Source organism: Amphiura filiformis, chromosome 7 (assembly GCF_039555335.1).
Source record: "Amphiura filiformis chromosome 7, Afil_fr2py, whole genome shotgun sequence".
In the NCBI taxonomy this organism is placed as follows: domain Eukaryota; kingdom Metazoa; phylum Echinodermata; class Ophiuroidea; order Amphilepidida; family Amphiuridae; genus Amphiura; species Amphiura filiformis.
In genome coordinates this window covers 25479327-25499698 of record NC_092634.1, presented here as the reverse complement: position 1 = coordinate 25499698, position 20372 = coordinate 25479327, and positions in this window count along the sequence as shown.

Here is a 20372-nt window from a genome sequence, read left to right as displayed (position 1 = left end):
AAAAAAGACGCCAGTATTCCACTACAAACGGACGACGATATGGAATACACCTATGATAATTGTCTGCGGTATAATCTGACGGGGATCCATTTTTATCCAGGTAAGGAATGACAGAATGATCAATCATATTGTGTTTTGCTACAAATGTTTTTTAAGAGAGGACATGGTCTGTACTGCGTAATTTAACAATTCAAACGAATTTAAATTTGCTACGACCCTAACTCTGACCCTGAGCTCTTGAGGTCAGTTCGTGCTACGACCTTAACACTGACCTTGAGCTCAGTTCGTGCTACGACCCTAACACTGACATTGAGCTCTTGAGCTCAGTTTGTGCTACGAAGCTAACATTGACATTGAGCTCTTGAGCCCAGTTCGTGCTACGACCTAACACTGACCTTGAGCTCTTGAGCTCAGTTCATGCTATGACCCTAACACTGACATTGAGCTCTTGAGCTCAGTTTATGCTACGAAGCTAACATTGACATTGAGCTCTTGAGCCCAGTTCGTGCTACGACCTAACACTGACCTTGAGCTCTTGAGCTCAGTTCGTGCTATGACCCTAACACTGACATTGAGCTCTTGAGCTCAGTTTGTGCTACGAAGCTAACATTGACATTGAGCTCTTGAGCCCAGTTCGCGCTACGACCTAACACTGACCTTGAGCTCTTGAGCTCAGTTCGTGCTATGACCCTAACACTGACATTGAGCTCTTGAGCTCAGTTCCTGCTATGACCCTAACACTGACATTGAGCTCTTGAGCCCAGTTCGTGCTACGACCTAACACTGACCTTGAACTCTTGAGTTCAGTTCGTGCTACGACCCTAACATTGACATTGAGCTCTTGAGCTCAGTTCGTGCTGCGAAGCTAACATTGAAATTGAACTCTTGAGCCCAGTTCGTGCTACGACCTTGAGCTCTTGAGCTCAGTTCGTGCTACGACCCTAACATTGACATTGAGCTCTTGAGCTCAGTTTGTGCTACGACGGGAATAACAATTATAAATTTAAAAAGCAATAAATTTATTGCTACTTTTTTCGTTCTTTAATGATATTACTTTTCTGTCACGCACTTCGCAGGCATTGACACAACAGATCATACCAATGACACGTTAGAATGTGACGAGGGTTGGTTGTATGATACGTCCCAGTATTCGAACACAGTCGTCATTGAGGTAAAATATATTATGAGCATCGCATATCGACGAATATCATCCATCTATAAACCGTCCACATCTCGTATTGTTCTGTCTTCAAAGGTCAACGTTGATTACAGAACAACGCCGTTTTTACCTTCATCGATCTCGACGAGTCGCGTTCCGGGAGGGGGTACTCAAGTTTGGTTTTGGTAGGGGTTTGCCGCTGAGAATTTGAAAGTGGACTCATCAATATACCTATTTTTCAACAAATTTGGATCCATCGATATACCAAAATTCAAACTTTTCGGCTAAATTTAACCCAATTTGTTTTATTTTTCACAAATTTTCCCCAAAATTTTGGGCAAATAAAAAAAAATTGGCTAGATTGAGGCAAATTTGGGCTTATTTTCCGAAAAAGTTGGGCTATTTTCCGAGAAAAAAAATTGGGCTATTTTCCAAAAAAATTGAGAAAAGTTTGAAAAAGGACCCACCCACATACCTAAATTGGCCTAGTAATTCGGCATTATGCAAAATTCAAGACGAATTATCGAGGTTTTCATCAAACAGACGAATGCAGTTTTGTGACCGGTGTACTCCAGGTGGCGCTATGACAGATGGCATTTCAGACCATGATGCGGTAGTGGTGGATCTAGATCTGAGACCCAGTAGAAAGCGCAAGATCAAACGCAAACAATTCCTGGTGGATAAAGCGGATTTAGAGGCTATTGGTGACCACATTCGTCAATTCTCGGCCGAGTATTTTGCCAAGCTTGTGGACGCTAGTGATAGTGCTAAGTGGGGTGCCATTAAGAACTGTATCCTGGAAGCCATGGAGAAATTTGTTCCCAGCCGGATGACAAGCTCAAGGTTTGATGTGCCATGGTTCAGCAGAGCACTCCGTAGACAATGCAGGAAAAAACAAAAGCTTTACAACCGTGCCCGCAAAACCAAGTCTGGTCAAGACTGGAGCACATTTTGCTCAGCTAGAAAGGAATTTACCAGAGCAATAAGAAGCGCCAAAGCTAGATTTGTCAATGAATTCCTGAGTTCCTCCATCAACGATAAGCCGAAAGCATTCTGGTCTTACATAAAGAACTTAAGACAAGAAAGTACTGGTGTTGGCGATCTTAAGAAGGATAACAAGACCGTTAGCGACACAAAGGAAAAGGCTGAAATGCTGAATCATCAATTCCAAAGCGTTTTCACAAAGGAGAATGACAACACACTCCCTCATGTGAGCTTCTCTCTACCTCATGGAATACCAAATCTGATCATATCTACTATTTGAAAAACTGCTCATGAATATTAATGCTTCAAAAGCTATGGGACCAGACGGAATTCCACCTTGATTCTTGAAGCTGGCAGCAAAAGATCTTGCTCCATTACTATTAGAGACATGTTCCAGACTTCGGTTGATAATGGAGAAGTGTCCGATGATTGGAAGATAGCAAATATAGCTCCGATCTTTAAAAGGGTGATCGTGCAGAGCCTGCGAATTATCGTCCAGTGTCGCTTACATCTGTAGTCTGTAAACTCCTTGAGCATATTTTACACAGCCATATCATGAAGTTCTTTGAGCAGAACAGCATTATGTCAGATACCCAACACGGTTTCAGAGCATTAAAGAGATCAACTGAGACCCAGCTGATACTTACCATCAATGAATTGGCATCCACCATTGAAGACAAGAAAACCGTCGACGTGGCGATATTGGATTTCACGAAAGCATTTGACGGACAAAGTGCCTCACAAACGTCTCATGCATAAGCTCCATCACTTAGGGATCAGAGGATCATTACACTCTTGGATTTCCAACTTCCTGTCATGTCGACAGCAACGAGTAGTTATTGATGGCGAGTCATCTTCGGCAGCAGCTGTTACGTCAGGTGTTCCTCAGGGAACGGTCTTGGGACCACTATTATTCCTGTCATATATAAATGACTTGCCTGACAAGCTGACCTCACAAGTCAGAATGTTCGCTGACGATTGCCTTGTTTACCAACCCATTTCATCTGACAAGGACATATCTTCGCTTCAAAATGATCTCGAGCTGTTGGAGTCAGAATGGCAGACTGATTGGCTCATGGATTTCAATCCGTCGAAGTGTTGTACCATATCCTTTGGATCATGGAACCCCACCAAGAGGAAATACACCTTTTGTGGTGTGCCGCTATCGTCTGAAGAATCCATTCCTTACTTTGGGATTGAGCTCCGCAACACTCTCAGTTGGAATAAACAAACCAAAAAAGCTTCAAGTAAAGCTCAGAGAGTCCTTGGTGTAATTAGGCGTAACTTGTGGAGTTGCAGTGAAGAGGTTAAATCCACAGCGTACCTCTCTTTGGTGAGACCTCACCTTGAATATGCTGTGGCGGCATGGGATCCACACACAATCTGCAACAGTAAATCTCTGGATAGGGTGCAAAGACAAGCAGCCAGATTCTACAAAAGAAACTACAGCAGAGAGGAAGGAACAGTCACAAGACTTCTAGAAGATCTCCAATGGGGTGATCTAAGAGTACGGAGAAAAATCAAGAGATTGACCATGCTCTACAAAATACACAACAACCTTGTACAACCAACAACCTCTCCAACATCTCATCTCAAGTTGAATACTAGAAATACTAGGGGCCATCAACAGAAATTTGTTGAGCACAGGGCCAACAAAGATGTGTTCAAGAACTCCTTCTTCCCTAAGACAATAGCTGAATGGAACAAAATGCCAGCTTATGTAATTAACTCTAAGACAGTGGAAGCCTTCAAAGTCAAAGCATTTCGCAAGTCACTAAATCTTCACGCGAGTCACCAGGTCATTTCAGTTGGTGTGATATGCACATTGTGCACCTTAATTACCAACTTAACCGAAAGAAGAAGATACGCAGTCCATTTTAACATTGTTCCCTGTTAACACAACGGTGTAAAAGTTGTAGCAACGTTGTTATACAACTTCACAATTTTGTAACAATGTTGACATTGTGACAACGTTATATTGACGTTGTGACAACGTTATATGTTACAACGTTAGATGTTATGCATACGCTCTAGTCGCGGAAACGTTTTGTATGAGTTACTGATAAACGTTTGTTTCTTATTTTAACAGTATGATTTGGTTTGTAAAACATCTGGCATAGTCAACTTAGCACAGTCCATGTATTTTGTTGGTGTACTTGTAGGATCCATTGGATTTGGAATGCTTGGTGATTGGTAGGTAAACATCTTATTATCAACAATAGCAGTAACAACAATTGCATCAACAATATCAAAAACACCGACATCTACACAAACGTCAACCCCTTCAATGGCCTTCATCACCAACATCTACACCACAACAACTACCATGCACAACCAACAAAAACAAAAGAACCAACCACAACCAACAAGTTTACATTATATTACATTACATTACATTACAATACATTACATTACATTACATTACATTACATTACATTACATTACATTACATTACATTACATTACATTACATTACATTACATTACATTGCATTGCTATATACCAACAACGCCCGCTTCTGAGACGTTTGATCTTCCGAAGTTCCAGGATAAAGTCGTCGACACTGCAATGTTTATCTGCAAGACTCATCGTAAGATCGTAGTAATTCTCCGCAAATTGCACACATAAGCACTATAATGATCCCAAGACTATGATTCATTTCCACAAGCACTAGCGTAATCCCCTATATTTTTTTTAAGTTGAGGAATTCACACAATTGCTGTTTATCAGTAAAGTCATAATACTTACAGATCCCCTGTTTCCAGATATCAGGAAATGATCCAGATCCAATCCCAAGAATCCAATCCATTTAACCGTTTCCCACTCCTTCAAGATGATTATGATGGTTTTGTTAATGATTAAGTATTCTTTATTTCGTACCACAGGATTGGCCGATACTATGCCTATTTCATCGCCACTGGACTCTTCCTGATTGCAGGCATTTCTACAGCGTTTGCTCCCAATTTCACAGTCTTTATAGTGTTACGCTTCTTTGTGGGAGCTGCTGCTTTGGGGACATTTATTTCCGCTTTTACGCTAGGTATGGAATGATTCTTGGACACATCATAGACAAACATGTTCATATGAAAGCAGTACGAAATGGGTTTATTTAGATGAGTTATTTTAAAGGGCTATCATTTTCGACTGTGTGGGAGGTTGTGGGTTCGAGCCGTGGTTTAGTACACTCTCGTGGTAAATTGAATTAGCTTGAGACTGGAAAAGGAATTTACATATAAAAGTATATTTCGGTTTTACCAATTTAGTGGTCAGTGGTTGAAAATAACATAAAACTATTTCCTTTAAAGTTGCAAACTATACCAATAAAATAAATACAAACTTTAAAAGGAACACGCCGGCAATCACAACATTATGACTTATATGTTAGAAAAATAATTATGAAGCACGAATCACATGGTTTTATTTAAAACAAACTCATATTGACCATAAAAAACGAATACAAACAGCCGTCTCTCAACACGCGATATTCAAATTTCCCGCGCCGAAATTGTCTGTGGCAATGACGTCATGGTTACTTGTGCTCAATTGTCGTCAGCCTTCATTGTATTACTGAGACGCCATTGCCACGGTGCCCGGAAATTCGGCTGTTTTATTCTTTTTTATGCTTAATATGAGTTTGTTTTAAATAAAAATATGTGATTCGTACTTGGGAATATGGGATTCAAACAAATAAGACAAATAAGCATAATTTTGTGATTGCCGGCATGTTCCTTTAACAAATTGCACTTGAATATCTCATTCACAGGTACGGAATTCGTGGGTCCTTCCAAACGGACGATCACAGGCATTGGTATGCAGTTGTTCTTCACTGCTGGCTTCTTAGTTTTAGCGCTGCTTGCGTTCTTAATTCGTGATTGGTTCGTTCTTCAGCTGGTTATTTCTGTTCCAATTGTTTTGATATTTCCTTTAGCTTTGTGGGTAAACCATTGTTTGCTTTTTATAATAGAATATAAATTACTTGTGCATAAAAAACCCCAAATAAGCCATAATAATACGGATGAAAAAATCCCTCTACATTTAATGTTAATATAAGCTTCTTTTGAGATTGAAACATGAATTGAAATTTGTTACGTATGTTTTTACGTGGTAGGATAATAGTGGAATCTCCTCGATGGCTTATATCCCGTGGCCGATTTGACGACGCAGAGAAAATCATCAAAGATGTTGCGCGTGTTAATCAAAGGAAAGTACCAGAACCTTTATTTGAAGCGCATGAAAAAGAAATGGTATGTGTTTGAGTAATGTAGTATGTACCCTTATAACGGTGTCCATTTGGGGCAGAGTTGTCAATTTGGTGCCATTCAAGAGCGCCGATTTGTTACAGCGACATCGTTACATCACACGTTCACGTGCGTACCGTGTTTACGTTCGTTTAGGTCTTGGTTAGTTTAGAAATCAAATAATAAAACCGAGACCATTTCATGGTTCAGCATCACGTGACACTTTCGTCTCTACTAAAATTAAATATTTATGTTTTAGGGAAAATAGACCTTCTATGAACATAATTATATTGCGTTTCCCGACGGTTAAGGTTTGTACACTTTTAATCACAATGCAAAGCATACTCTCTAACAGACTATAAATTTCATCAAACAGGTTTTTACACAATACCTTTTTGTCTACCATAGATCATTGCTGAGAATGAGCAGCATCAATCGTCAGTTATAGATTTATTTAGAACACCCAATATGCGAGTAAGAACAATTAATATAACATTTATTTGGTAAGTTTTAGACTGCCTCGCAGCCTGATTGTTTTCTTTTCTTTACTTCCTCTCAATCTCAATCTTTTTCAAAAAATTTCACTCGGATTTCGCGGTTCTCGACAGGAACTCAGCGCCATCTTGGATTAGGCTGCAAATTGGCGAATTTAGATTGAGATTCAGAGGGGAAAAGAAAAGAAAAAAATGAACGGAAGGGTGTCAACAGTGTGTAAGTGTTCCATATTGGTAAGAATGATCTTTCAGACCTAGAGAGTGATTCGACCACTAAAGAGTGATTAGAACACTCGACAAGCATCGTGCTAGCGTAACCACTCGCCTCTAAAATCTAGACGGCAAGGTCTGAGTTTATAATTTTATTTTGTGACGAGCTGAAGCTATCCCACCAAGGATCAAAAACTACTGATATTGATAAATGTTTGTATTTTGTATAATATTCCTATTGGACCTTCAATTCGATAGTATTGTTAGTATTTTAAACTACACTGGGTAAAAAATAGGTTTAGTTATTTTCAGTAATTTTACCCAATATTGGGTAAAAGACCTTGCCCCGAAACCAGCGGTTGGGTATATTTTACCCAACTTTGGTAATGCCAAAGATGGGTAATGGTAATTTTACCCAACTGAAAATGCCCCGACGTTGGGTAAAATTTGGCCAATGTTGGGTAAAAAACACCTGTACCCAACCGATTTTTTTATCCAGTGTTCTAACAGTGTAACATTCACCCATAGGTTTGTACAAAGTCTAGTGTACTACGGGCTGTCACTAAGCACATCTGATTTAGGTATAGACGACTATCTAGCTTTCTTCATATCTGGGATTGTAGAAGTACCAGCCATCGTTTACTGCATGTTTGGTATTGAATGGTTTGGTAGAAAGCCCAACTTTGTTGCTTTGATGCTTATTGGTGGAATTGCTTGCTTGTGTACTGCAGCAATCCGTAAGTTGAACATTCGATTTTAACCTCCTCAAATCTTATTTAATATATTTTACTGATAATAGTTTCATATCTGCTGCGTGCTTGAAGGCAGCAAAACACTGTTTTTACTCTGGCTAACGCCATAGATATGAGAGCTTTTAAATATAGCGATGTTGCACCAAGATCGACCCACATTTGAAACTACAAACAGATAACCCAAAAGAAATAATAATTAGGCTATTTCCAGAAATATAAAACCAGGGAAAATCTGTTCCAACTGACCAACAGGGAATCAAAGGATGGATCCAAAAGGATACAACCGTGTCACAGAAAACCATGAAGAAAACACCAACGTTATCTATCTATACAGAAAACAGTTTTGGGGGCCTTCTTCAGTGGCGGCGGAAACATTAAACTGAAGGAGGCGATCATAAATAATTGTTTAAAAAATAAATTCAAAAATTTATAGATCGCTTTATGCCGTAAATAGCCTCAAAGCGCTTTACATTTATTCCGCCGTAGTCGGTACCACGTTTTCTGCCTACAAATGGCGCAGAGTTCATCAGTACAACGACTGTGACTACCCCTAACAGCTTCCCATAGCACCTGGGAGGGGTGAGGCAAGTTAGGCAAAGCGCCTTGCCCAAGGGCTCTCACACAGTGGTGGGACGGGGACTCGAACACACGCACGTCGAGCAAGCTCTCAAATTATGAGTCCAAGGCCGTAACCACTGAGCCACCGTGTCATTTTTTATTTATTTATAATGTTGTGCTGCTTTACTGGAACATAAAAAGTGAGTGTGGGTACAAAGTCGACAGTTGAAATGCAATTTGCCCGTAAAGAAACAGGGGATTCCTCTTAATCGGTGTGCACTCTACCATGTGACTCCCTTTCTAATATTAAGAATTGTCTCTCAAAATCAATCCCTCATTAATTGCTCTTTGAATTTACTTCTAGCCAAAGGAATTTGGCTGACAGTTGTCGCCATGATAGGAAAATTCTGCATTGCTGGTACCTTCTCAATCATCTACGTATATACGGTGGAACTTTGTCCTACTCCTGTAAGGTGAGGTATTAGTAAGCTTTATTAAATGCTCTGTTGTATAAACAAATAACTATTTATATTATGTACCTGGCTAATTTTCGTAGGCAAGGGCGAGTCTTTGGCTCTTTGCAGTGTCACAAAGCTTTCAATGAAGTGGGGTACTTAAACGGCTAGCGGCTCTTTTCAATGCCACCAAATCTTCAGTAGAACAGAGCCAGGGGCAGGCTATACTATAAACGACTCTTTTCAGAGCCACCATCATTTTTTAGTATAGATAAAGGGAGGGGGCAATGATACTCTGTACACAAGGGACAGTCTAAATGCAGAACTCCCAATAGTTGTTGTCCTTAAGAAGTCAGAGCCAATCCTGACGAAAGCTTGACAGACGCTGAACTTGTTGAAATCCCAGTTTGTAAAATGAATACATGTCGTAATAGCATATCATGCAATTTGCAACAAAGGACACGTTCATGAAATCTATTTGGTTGAATTTTGATAATCAAACACAATCAATCAATCAATCACCCTTCTTCCATATTGCTTACCAGAATATCTTGTACAGCAGTGATCCAGTGCTGTCATGACAGACGACAGACGAAACGCTGTCACCACATAATAATAATTATTGCACTCCAGTCGCGAAAATTCAAATTTTAACGCTATTGTAACGAACTTGATGAACTAAAATACGGGTGGGGAGAATGTGATCCCTAAATTAAAGACTGTAATAATCATTGTTCATCCCATTTTAATACTCTTTAGGAATGCGGGGTTAGGTTTATCCTCAATGTCATCTCGAGTCGGTGGGATCTTAGCACCCTTAATTCTTCTTCTTGGTGATTACTGGGAGCCCCTTCCATACGTTGTATTCGGGACACTAGCTGTAGCTGCTGGTTTAACAGCTCTCTTGCTGCCTGAGACGAAGGGAAGGCCGTTACCGGAAACTTTGGAAGATGGAGAATATTTCGGAAAGTTAGTTTTTTTTTTAGTGTGTGATATTCTAATATTACTATACTATGATCAGCTTAGGCGGGAATTATTCGGTTTTTGTTTCTGCGCGAGTCAATAAAGTCCAAACTTGCGCTCGCGTAAATTCACAAAAGCGCGCATCATTCACGAAATACGCAACGCGCATTTCGCGTAGCTGCTGCGCCCAGCTGGGTGTACGCAATTCTATATTAATCCACGATGTTATGAGTCGTGCCTAACGAGCTGATCAGAGTATAATTCTGTGCATATACTGTGATGTGCCCTGAGTAATTTAATTTGATTATCTTTGTTTACAATTAAAATCTATTTTATGAGACATTTTAGGGATTCCCCTTTCTTGGATCAACTTGATTAAAAACAAATTGATTAATTTTGGATCATATGGGAATACCCCTAGAGATTGTAATGTAAAGATGACATCATATATGGGATTCCCCTCAGGAAGTGATGTAATGGGATTTCCCCTCAGGAAGTGATGTAATGAGAAAGGTTAATGTTATAATTAAGGCTTGGGAATTTCCAAGTTCTCATCATGTGTATTAATACTTGGGATTTCCCAGGGCCTGATATATAAGAAAAGGTAAACATATTTCTTCACAGTTTATAGTGTTGATCTGGGCTAGCTAGCTAATATGCTTACAGTCCAATTCCTTCAAAGAAAGTAAATTGCAAACCAGAAATATTTTATGTAGTCAAAGTACTACTATTTACCAGTGTTGTCGGAGAAGATCTAGAATACGTCAAAGAACGTACTTCTTCCAAGAAAGGAATATATATTCTTCTGTCGACTTGCTGAAGTCTGGTGTTTTGATTCAACGTAACTGTCAATATAGGTGGGGACAACTGCATCGCAGTCCTGCTTCCTGAAGATATTGTGTGAAAGGTGGAAATAGCACCAAGTTTGGAGAAAGCAGCGCAAGGAGTTAAGTTTAGAGGACAGCGCAAGGAGAAAGCAACGCCATATTTGTGTGAGGATTTTAAGCGCAAGGATATTTATCAATGCAAGTGTACAAAGGACTTCGCTGATTTTCGCAGGGCAAGAGAATAAGGATATACATCAGCCGTCCAGAACATTATAAGAACTCTTTATGATCACCAAGAAGAAGAAGAATGCTGGCTAAGTACTAAATAGTTAAAGAGTGATTATATTTGATTATTGTATATGTGCATTAATTGTCATTTATTGTACCAAACAAACTTGCTTTCAATTAAAGACTTAGATTTTGTTAGGTTAAATAAACAGTGTATTTGTGTTGTGCATTCGTGTGAGTTCGGGTAAAAGGTGATTTTGGCCTTGAGTCTAGTATTACTCGTAACAATACATGTATAGAGGCCTACTATCATTTGTCAATGCTAAAACGTTTTAGACTGACAGTTTCGCTGAATTACTTTTTGTGTCGTTTTTAAAAAGAACAGAATGAGGGAAACAGGACAAAGCAAACACTTTGATCATTTTATTAACTGTACCTTTTATCCTTATTTTCTTTTGCAGAGATCCACCTCTACGTCATGAAGGTACATCTAAAGGACATGGAAATGCGGGTTTTGCTGATGATAAACTCTAAAGGAATGTTCAAAACGAATTGTTTTCTAAGCACAATGTTTAACAAAGGAACAGCCATTTATTTTCGGTATTAAACACTCTTAGAAAAAAAAGTTCCAAGTAGAACCTAAAAAGGAACTGAAGTTGTCCTGTATGTAGAACCTTAAATACAAAGAACTAAAAAGATTCTGCAAAGCCCGGCAAGAACCACTTATAGACATGAAAAAGGTTCTGTAAACACCAGAAAAAAATTTTTTGGGTTCTTGCAATTTCATAAAATCCCTAAGCTATCCTGTATTGATGACTCAAAACTGTTTTCTTTATTATACAAGTCATGTTATTCGAAGTTCCAGCGTCCCACGACGCTACTTGTTTTCACGGCAGGTTTTCAACGTCGCATACCATACTGCAGTTACTGTCCGTTTTCCTATACACAATACACATTGCTCTCATCATTGACGCGTGACCCCTATGATGTATGTTGGGAGAATGGACACTTGCCTAGTTAACATCACTGTGTGAAAAATAACCAGCCAATATTGTATTTATTCTCCAAAACTTCTAGCAAATATATTTCTCTAACATGACCTAAAATTACAGCTAGGTTAGATGTTCAGAAATGGTCGTACTTTTGTAAAAAATATGAGTGAGGGCAAGGCATAGCTAGCCAACTCCCCGTGTTATTTGAATGGAGATTTGACCGAAAATATTGGTATCGGACCGCTCACTTCTGAAGGATGCCACAAAAACCGGTAAAAGCTACATTTAAATTATTCTAAATAGGTTCTAGAAAATAAAGTTTTGTAACATGTCCTAAATTTTTAGCTAATTTAGGTGTTTGGAGAGGGTCGTACTTTTGTGTTTTAGGAAGGTCATGTAAACGACAGATAACACCAAAAATATGAAGAAATTATTTCTAAACCGTGTTAAGTCAAAAATCATTATGTTGCTCATTTTCAAGAATGCTGGTTTACAAAAAGCACGACATTGTCTGATTTCGTGAACAAAGCCACACATAACATTGTTTCCTTTCGTTTCCTTTATAATCGGTTACCCAACTGAAGCTATGAATACCAGCTTTATTGCGATATCGCACATGAAAACAGTCACTTGTGCACAACCAGAGAAGATCCGATTTAATCAGTTGAGCTGTTTCAATGAGTGTTATCTTGGTTTAATAGCTTTTAATGGGGTTAAGTCCTGCAAAGGTCGAGATGAATTCTACTGTAGACATGACTGCATCATGCACTACTTTATAGCTACTTGCTTGTCACGGAAGATTGCCAGCGGTATAGAACGGTGCTTGCTTTTCACGGCAGATTTGCAGCGTCCCACGACGCTACTTGTTTTTCACGGCAGATTTCCAGCGTTACGCACGCTACTGAAGTTGCTACTTGCTTGTTACGGAAGATTTCCAGCGTTATAAGGCTGTGCTTGCTTTTCATGGCAGATTTCCAGCGTCCCACGACGCTACTTGTTTTTTCACTAATGCCTGATGGGAAATACCCGTCCGCCATTTCATAAACCGGATCGTTTTTGCTTGGTTTGTGTCCTGGTATATTGGGGGGAGCGCTATGCTCTCAATGAACAGGCAAAGTGCGCAAAACTAACAACGTTGTTATTTGCCAATCTCAATTAACATGATCAAGGGGTCGAATATGAATTATTCATAACGGATCGATAACTGGCCTCATTTTCTAGCTAGCAAACCAGCGGCATGTTTCATAGGATTTGCGTTGCTAATAGAACAACCGTGAACTTAGTGTCACCTCCTTGGTATAACTAACCAACAATAGACAATTGACAATGAAAATTTGTTCATAGGAAAACAATCAGCCGTATAATACGTCTCGTGACAGTAGTCACGCTCAAAGATCAACATTTCAACATGTTCAATGTACGACTAGGAATATACCCCATCCAAATTTCATGAAATTTACAGGCAAGCTAACTTTAGTTAATATTTAACATTCAAGAAAACACAAAACGTTTTCGACATCATTCGCAAAAGGTTATAAAAGGTTGTTAGAAAACGTTTAAATGTCGGGTTATATAAAGGGTATATTAAGAGTATAATACGTTTTCATAATCTTAAAAAACATTTTTTGATAATCTACTGCTCAGCAAACAAAAATGTTTTACAGAAAACGTTTAAATGTCGGGTTATATAAAGGGTGTAAAAACGTTTTAATAACATTCCAAAAACATTCTTGAAAACTTGATACAAAACATTCTAAACAGAATGTTATTTTGGGGTTGGAAAAATATTTTGCGAAAAATGTTTGCCCAAAATATTTTCAATAACGTTTTAAAAACGTTTTAATGACCTTTATATAACCCGACATTTAAATGTTATTAAAAGGTTTTGAAAAAAACCATTTTAAGAACATTTCTGTGTTTGCTGGGTTCAAATATTTTAACATAATGTTATTTAAGTATTGACACAATATTTGACAAAAATGTTTGCAAAAATAGTTCACAATAACATTTTTTGAAAACATTAAAAAATATTGTTGTAGTGTGTTTTCATACAAAATGACCTTTATATAACCCGACATTTTAATGTTAATAAAACGTTTTTACCTAAACCAAAAGCCAAAATATAACTTATTTAAAACGTTTTTAAAACGTTTTTGTGTTTGCTGGGATGACACCCATTTTTGAGTTTGGCGCTTTTTCTTGCTTAGGGATATGAACATTTTTGCGATCATGATATGCAATTTTTCTCATATTCCCGTCTACTTTGGACTTGTTCAAGCTTCTTTATTTTCCATATAACTCAACTTTTACACGTTATTTTTTGCTTTACACAATTGTTTGATATCTTATCCGTGGTCATGGTACGAAATTTGTGCAAGAAACGACCCGTGTCTTCCATTTCTAGAGCTATTTTGCAAAAACGCATTTGCCGGTTAAATTTTTATCATTGTGTTACGTAACACCGTGCTCACCAACCCGTAAAAAATTGAATGTGATTGAATGTCACACATACTAGAGAGTACTTCCATGCATCGTCGCCAGAGTGCTACACTATCGTAAGTGACATTTTTGGCAAAAATGAGATTTTGACGAATTATGGAAGGCCATATGAAAACACACATTAATTATTTTTTAATTAATAAAATAAAATATCGTAAGTGCAATGCGATTTTAATTAATGCATGCAAGACTATCGTATGTGCCACTTACGATAGTCTTGCACGCTAATTTTATTTTTCATTTGCTGCAAGACCATCGTATGTGCCACATACGCTACTTTATTGGGCCGAAACAACAAAATCACGGAATGCTACACTACACCATCGTAAGTGCAAAACAGTCTCTAACACATCATTGCCTGTGACGCTGACGGCTGTATGCGTTTTCATCATGCTGGCTAAGTTCATAGCTCCCATGACTGGTAATAGAGACGATAAATCCGGTGTTTTTATTTTTAGATTCAGTAATAAATCTTGAGAGATAACATTACGGCAAAAGGTGTCTTGCTATTGTAAATATTATGCGCCAAAATAAATCAACACTTGTTAAGAATCATAAAATAACAAAATATTGGACATTTGAGCCGATATTACGCATATCGTAATTGAGGGGCTCAATATAAAAACGACCTATCCCACATTTGGGTGATTTTGAGAAAATTGGACTTTTGTGTGCGAATTTTCAATACAATACATAACAATTTTACATCTTAAAAACACTGATTTAACAAATTTACCAAGTTACATTCATGATGATTCATGTTTGGTGACCTTTACATTTATCAGCAGCGCCCTCTATTTTTACCAAAATGTGGGATAGGTCGTTTTTATATTGAGCCCCTCAATTTAGCAATGAATGCTACACTATCGTTGGTGTCACATACGATAGTGTTGCACACTACACTTATTTCTATTTGAGTGCAACACTATCGTATGTGGCACATACGATAGTGATGCACTCTACACGCATTTCTATTTGAGTGAACACTATCGTATGTGGCACTTACGACATCTAAATCAGTAAATAATTCATCGATTTATTAACTTTAACACCATTTATATAGTTTATATTATTAAAATCAAATTGCTTTACATTCCCATGTCATTTAATGGCTACATGGAAACAAACGGCTACGCTAAACACAAAAATGCTTCTCCTGTAAAACTGTCCAAACTGCACTTACGATAGTGTAGCACTCTGCCGACGATTTCACCTGTTGTGCATTCGACTCCAAGAACAATTATTTTCACTGTCACCAAAAAGCGCAGAGGCACATCACCATTGGTGCTTTTGTTTTTTTATGTTACGCCAATCAAACACTTTTTTAGGCCTTAGTCCGGTGGCAGACCAAGGTAGGTTGGTTTTGCCAGTTAAGGTGCTTTTGTTTGTTGATTATTGTTCTCTAGGTGGTATAAGATCAGATCTCGAAGGGTGTAAAATTTTCACCCCTGGGCAATTCGAAATATCCAAGGTCAAGTTATCCTCTCGTCATAAGGATTCACAAAATAGTTTCACATATCTACGACTTACCGTTATGAGCAAAAAGGTCGAAGGTTAAATTAAGTAATCTATGTAGGGTGAAAATAGAAAAATGCTTCAATTTTGATGAAAATGGTCTCAAATAGTTCTTTCTGTGACAACAACGCTAATAAAGAATAGTTGGAACCACCTAGAATGACATGTTGCCTAGGTAACACAGCAAAATAGGTCATTGCTAATTGAGTCCCATTGATGCTGACCTACTTGTATATGCTTGAATGGTTACCTAGGTGACGAGTTGTTACAGTTGGCTATAACTATTCTTTATTACATTGAGATAACAGTGCCAACAATTTGAGACCATTTTCATCAAAATTGGGGCATTTTATATCTGTTAGCCCCTGGTTTTTTTTAGTTATAACTTTGACCTTTTGGCTTGTAACCCCGAAACGATAAATCCTTATGATCAGAAAAACATTTGGTATGCGCAATTTTGAGTTTTGACCCTTGTATAAATTTTGACCTTGGAAATCTTGAATTGCCCAGGGGTGACAATTCAACACCCCATCCATAATCTCATTTTGTGCAACCTATAGAATAATAATCAGCGAAGAAAAACACTTTAACTGGCAAAACCATCTAACCAGATAAAACAATAGTTTGCAGCCGGACTATTTACCCATAACCATTTTACGTTGACATGCATATGATGTTAATGATTGAAGGGTTCATCCTAGAGGCCAATCCGGCAAGTAGTCTGCCGAAACTGGCGGGCAAGTACATCAATTGTACGTCAGATATTAATGCAAGCCTGCCAAAATCCCGGGATTTTGACAAGGAGACAAAATAATTTGCTGCCGAAAACCCGGGATTTCGGCAAGGTTGTTCTGGTATTTCGGCAAGGAGACACCTTTGGCACAACAGGTTTCAAAAAGCACCGACGATTCTAGACTGTAAAAACAAATGAAGAATTATCTGGGATAATTGCAACTAAGAGCATGTATAATTCGAAACTCATGTCCCGCCAAAATTCATTTATTCGTTCATTCGTCTTTAAAATATTTCATTCAATTTACAATACAACAGCAAAGCATTGCAACAAACATTGAACGAGGAGGTACTCAGAAGGCCGGATAGCCTGAATCAAGCCCAAGATAGATTATTCATTTCATTATGAATTTATGTGTCGTGGAAGTGATAGTAGAAGACCAGCCTGTAGATTTTTGACCCCCATGTAACCTTGATTGACCCCTCCCCGGAATGACCGGAAGTTACAGGAGGCGAGCCCAAGCTAAATTAATTCAGAATCAATCAAAGATCCCAAAATAACTTTCAAATCTTTGTTCTATGAGTTGGTCACGAACTCTACAGGCTGGTCTTCTACTATGATCATAATGTAACAGGATTAACTACCATATCAATTGGTACGGTGAAAACCATTTTTGAATATATCGCCCTGAACCATAAGCAGGTATTGAATACAATACCGCCGTTTTCAAAGATATTAATCTTACAGGTGTGAGTGATTAGCACAATATGAATATTCTACAGAATTACAATCCAGGTCTTTATCCTTTGTTTGACATCTATGGTTCAATGCAGAGGTACCGCGTGAACGTAGTGCGATATAATATATTCACAAATTGTTTCACCTATTGTTAATGGTAGTTAATCCTGTTACATCATCACTTCTACGGCGAACAGATGAGTTGACTTCTGACGTCATTGCCTGGCACTGCCAGTATGCGCGCGCATCATATTTTTTAAAGGGCCCGTGCTTTTAAAACTCCCGCCAAATCACAATAAGGCTAATGAACAGTGTAGTAGTTGTATGCAGTTCGCTCAAGCATTATCTAAATACCAGTCCCTTGCATTTGTTGATAAACTTTGAGCTATGAGGCCATCAGTCGTGGAATAAAGATAATTCAATTGACCTTTGGTAAAAGACCTTGGAGAATGACCTCGACAGGTCATTTTGAAGAGTCATTTTGAATACAAATCTCTCAAATCCCCATCGGAATAGTCATGCCATGTCAAATTTTGAGAAGTTTCTATTCAAAAATGAGTAGATCGTTTAAGAGTGTACCATAAAATCACGAAATACCTCTTCAATATGCTGATGTTGTCCAACTCTATATAAAGAGCTCTGTTGCAAAAGCCTTTAAATCCACCTCTGGCTGAAATTGAATTATTGGCATGACAGTATAGTGTGGGTAATACACATTTTGTGCTTGTTTGACCTTCATACTACCTTCCCTTCCGGAGATATCGTATATTTCCCGTTTGGGAAATCTTAGGGAATTTCCCGAAATCTGAACTTAAAATGAATATAAAATTTTAGGAAAATATTTTTGATGCATAATAGTAGCCTTGAATTTTCTTTAACTATTAAAATAAACTGTTTTAGAGTCACTATGTTTGAAAAACAAAATTATTGTAATTAACAATGTAGCTTCGAAAATGCTGAAAAATGGCATTTTGCAGGATTTAATTAAAAATTCATAATTAAAAAAGTAAATGAGATATTTAAATTTTTCTTTTTGATTTTGAAAGCATTAGTCAAGTTACATAAAGTAGTGCAAACAAATGGGCTCAAATTTGATTGCAAAGGTAGTTTCTAGAAAAGGGGTAAATTTATTTGTTGCAAAAGCGTTATAAAAGAAATCATAAAATAAATAGGAAGGTTTGAAAATTGTACCAAACCTATTCTTTTAGTTTCTTTTCATCAACACTTTATCCAAACCCAAATTGAATTAAATCGAACAAGTAATACTTGCACAATTACAAAAGATGTTTTGCTAAAAAAAAACCTGGATGTAAGGACTTTTGCAACAAGGCTCTTCATAATGTTCCGTCTAGACTTCTCCGTAGTCCACTTGCCATTGTGCATACTCTGGCTATTACATTTAAGCTTAAAACTCTGATTCAATTATTTGTGCACAATTGATAGATTTTCACATCTGATCTTTTTACTCACCGCCCTCCCTCTGTTTGTTAGCTTCCCAAGTAACTCGAATAATAAACTGGCAGATTCTAAAATTAGAATTGTTCAGTATTGAAGTGCCATTATAGTTATGCCATTATGATATGTTGCATTCAATAATATAAGCCTACGTATACTTTACTTTTACTGTCACAAATATAATTATATAAACTTTTTCATAACCATTTTATACCAGTATTTTGATGTAATAAATATCAGTAGAAATTATTTCGAGTTCAACTGAATGCGTTCATCATGATTAATAACATATTTTTGTTTATCAAAAATCGATTATGGCATAGTCTAATGTTTCGTCACGCAAGTTGGTGTGTCCATTTTGATCCACCATGTTTGTTTGTCGAGAAAGTGTCGCTGGACTAGGTCTATTGCCGAAGTAAGACGATTTCGGTAAGAAATTACCTTACTGTTAAATGAATTTCGGTAATAGCTTCTTGCCGAAGTAAGCTTACTTAAGCTTACTTCGGCAAGTGATTGCCAAACTAGCAGATTTTGGCGGCAAGGCAATCTCGGTCGATGAGAGATGTCGTAAAAGTCATGTAGGTTGATACGGGAGTATTTCATCAAGCCCGGTACCGGTGGTGTCCAATCCATGTCCAATAATTCTGTGTCGTCAGTCAACATTTCCGAAGTGTTTTTTTTCGCAAAGATGGACATTGTTAGTATTATTTTTCACTTTCGTGTTACGTGTCATAAAATAAAAGTATTATAGTCTATTGTCAGTATACATCTGATATTATTAGTTTTTTATATATTCTGGTTTCCATCATTTATCTATATGCTGATATGCATGGCTAAAATAATGGGAAAGATGTCACACAATGCAATGTTACCAGTATTTTTCGTAAATCAGGTGGCCTCGGAAGTGGCATGTGTTGTCCATTGTAGTGCGTGAAGTGTTGTTCCTGCTGTCGACGATATTAGTCGTAGCACGAATGGATAACCATACCTTGTCTCCTTTGAGCAACTCCAGGATCGTGCTATTAGCAACTTGTGCGTAATAAGGGGTAAGATGGCTTGCTTGAGCAATATCCGAAATACCGCTCGATGTCGATTTTCTTAAGATAACACCTGCATTAGCACTGACTTGAGCGCTGAAAGCAAAGGAGTAGATTCCTGCAACCGGGCAGGTGAATTCACTGTCCTTCAGGTCGAAATCATTACCCACATTAACGTGTACTCCTTGGAAGGTTACGTGCTCTCTATCTTGGGTTGCTTTTTGCTGGTCTGATTTAAAAACAGAAAAGGCGCATTTTTCTGGGAGTAAATCTAGTACTGGTACTGGCCATTATTATCTGCAGGAAAAAAACAAAAAAACAAATTCAGAACACATTTGTATGATTTTAGAGCTTCAAGTTGAAGAGATCACTGGTAGAACGTGGTAAATTATGTACTAACCACCGTCTTTATTTAGTTGTTAAAGATATATGATTGATACTGAACATGCTGAAGGTGTGGTATTAGAATTCAGCCCCCCGGGGGGGGGGGGCACTCCCATTGGGGCCTGTACACCATCCGCGATAATCAACTTTTG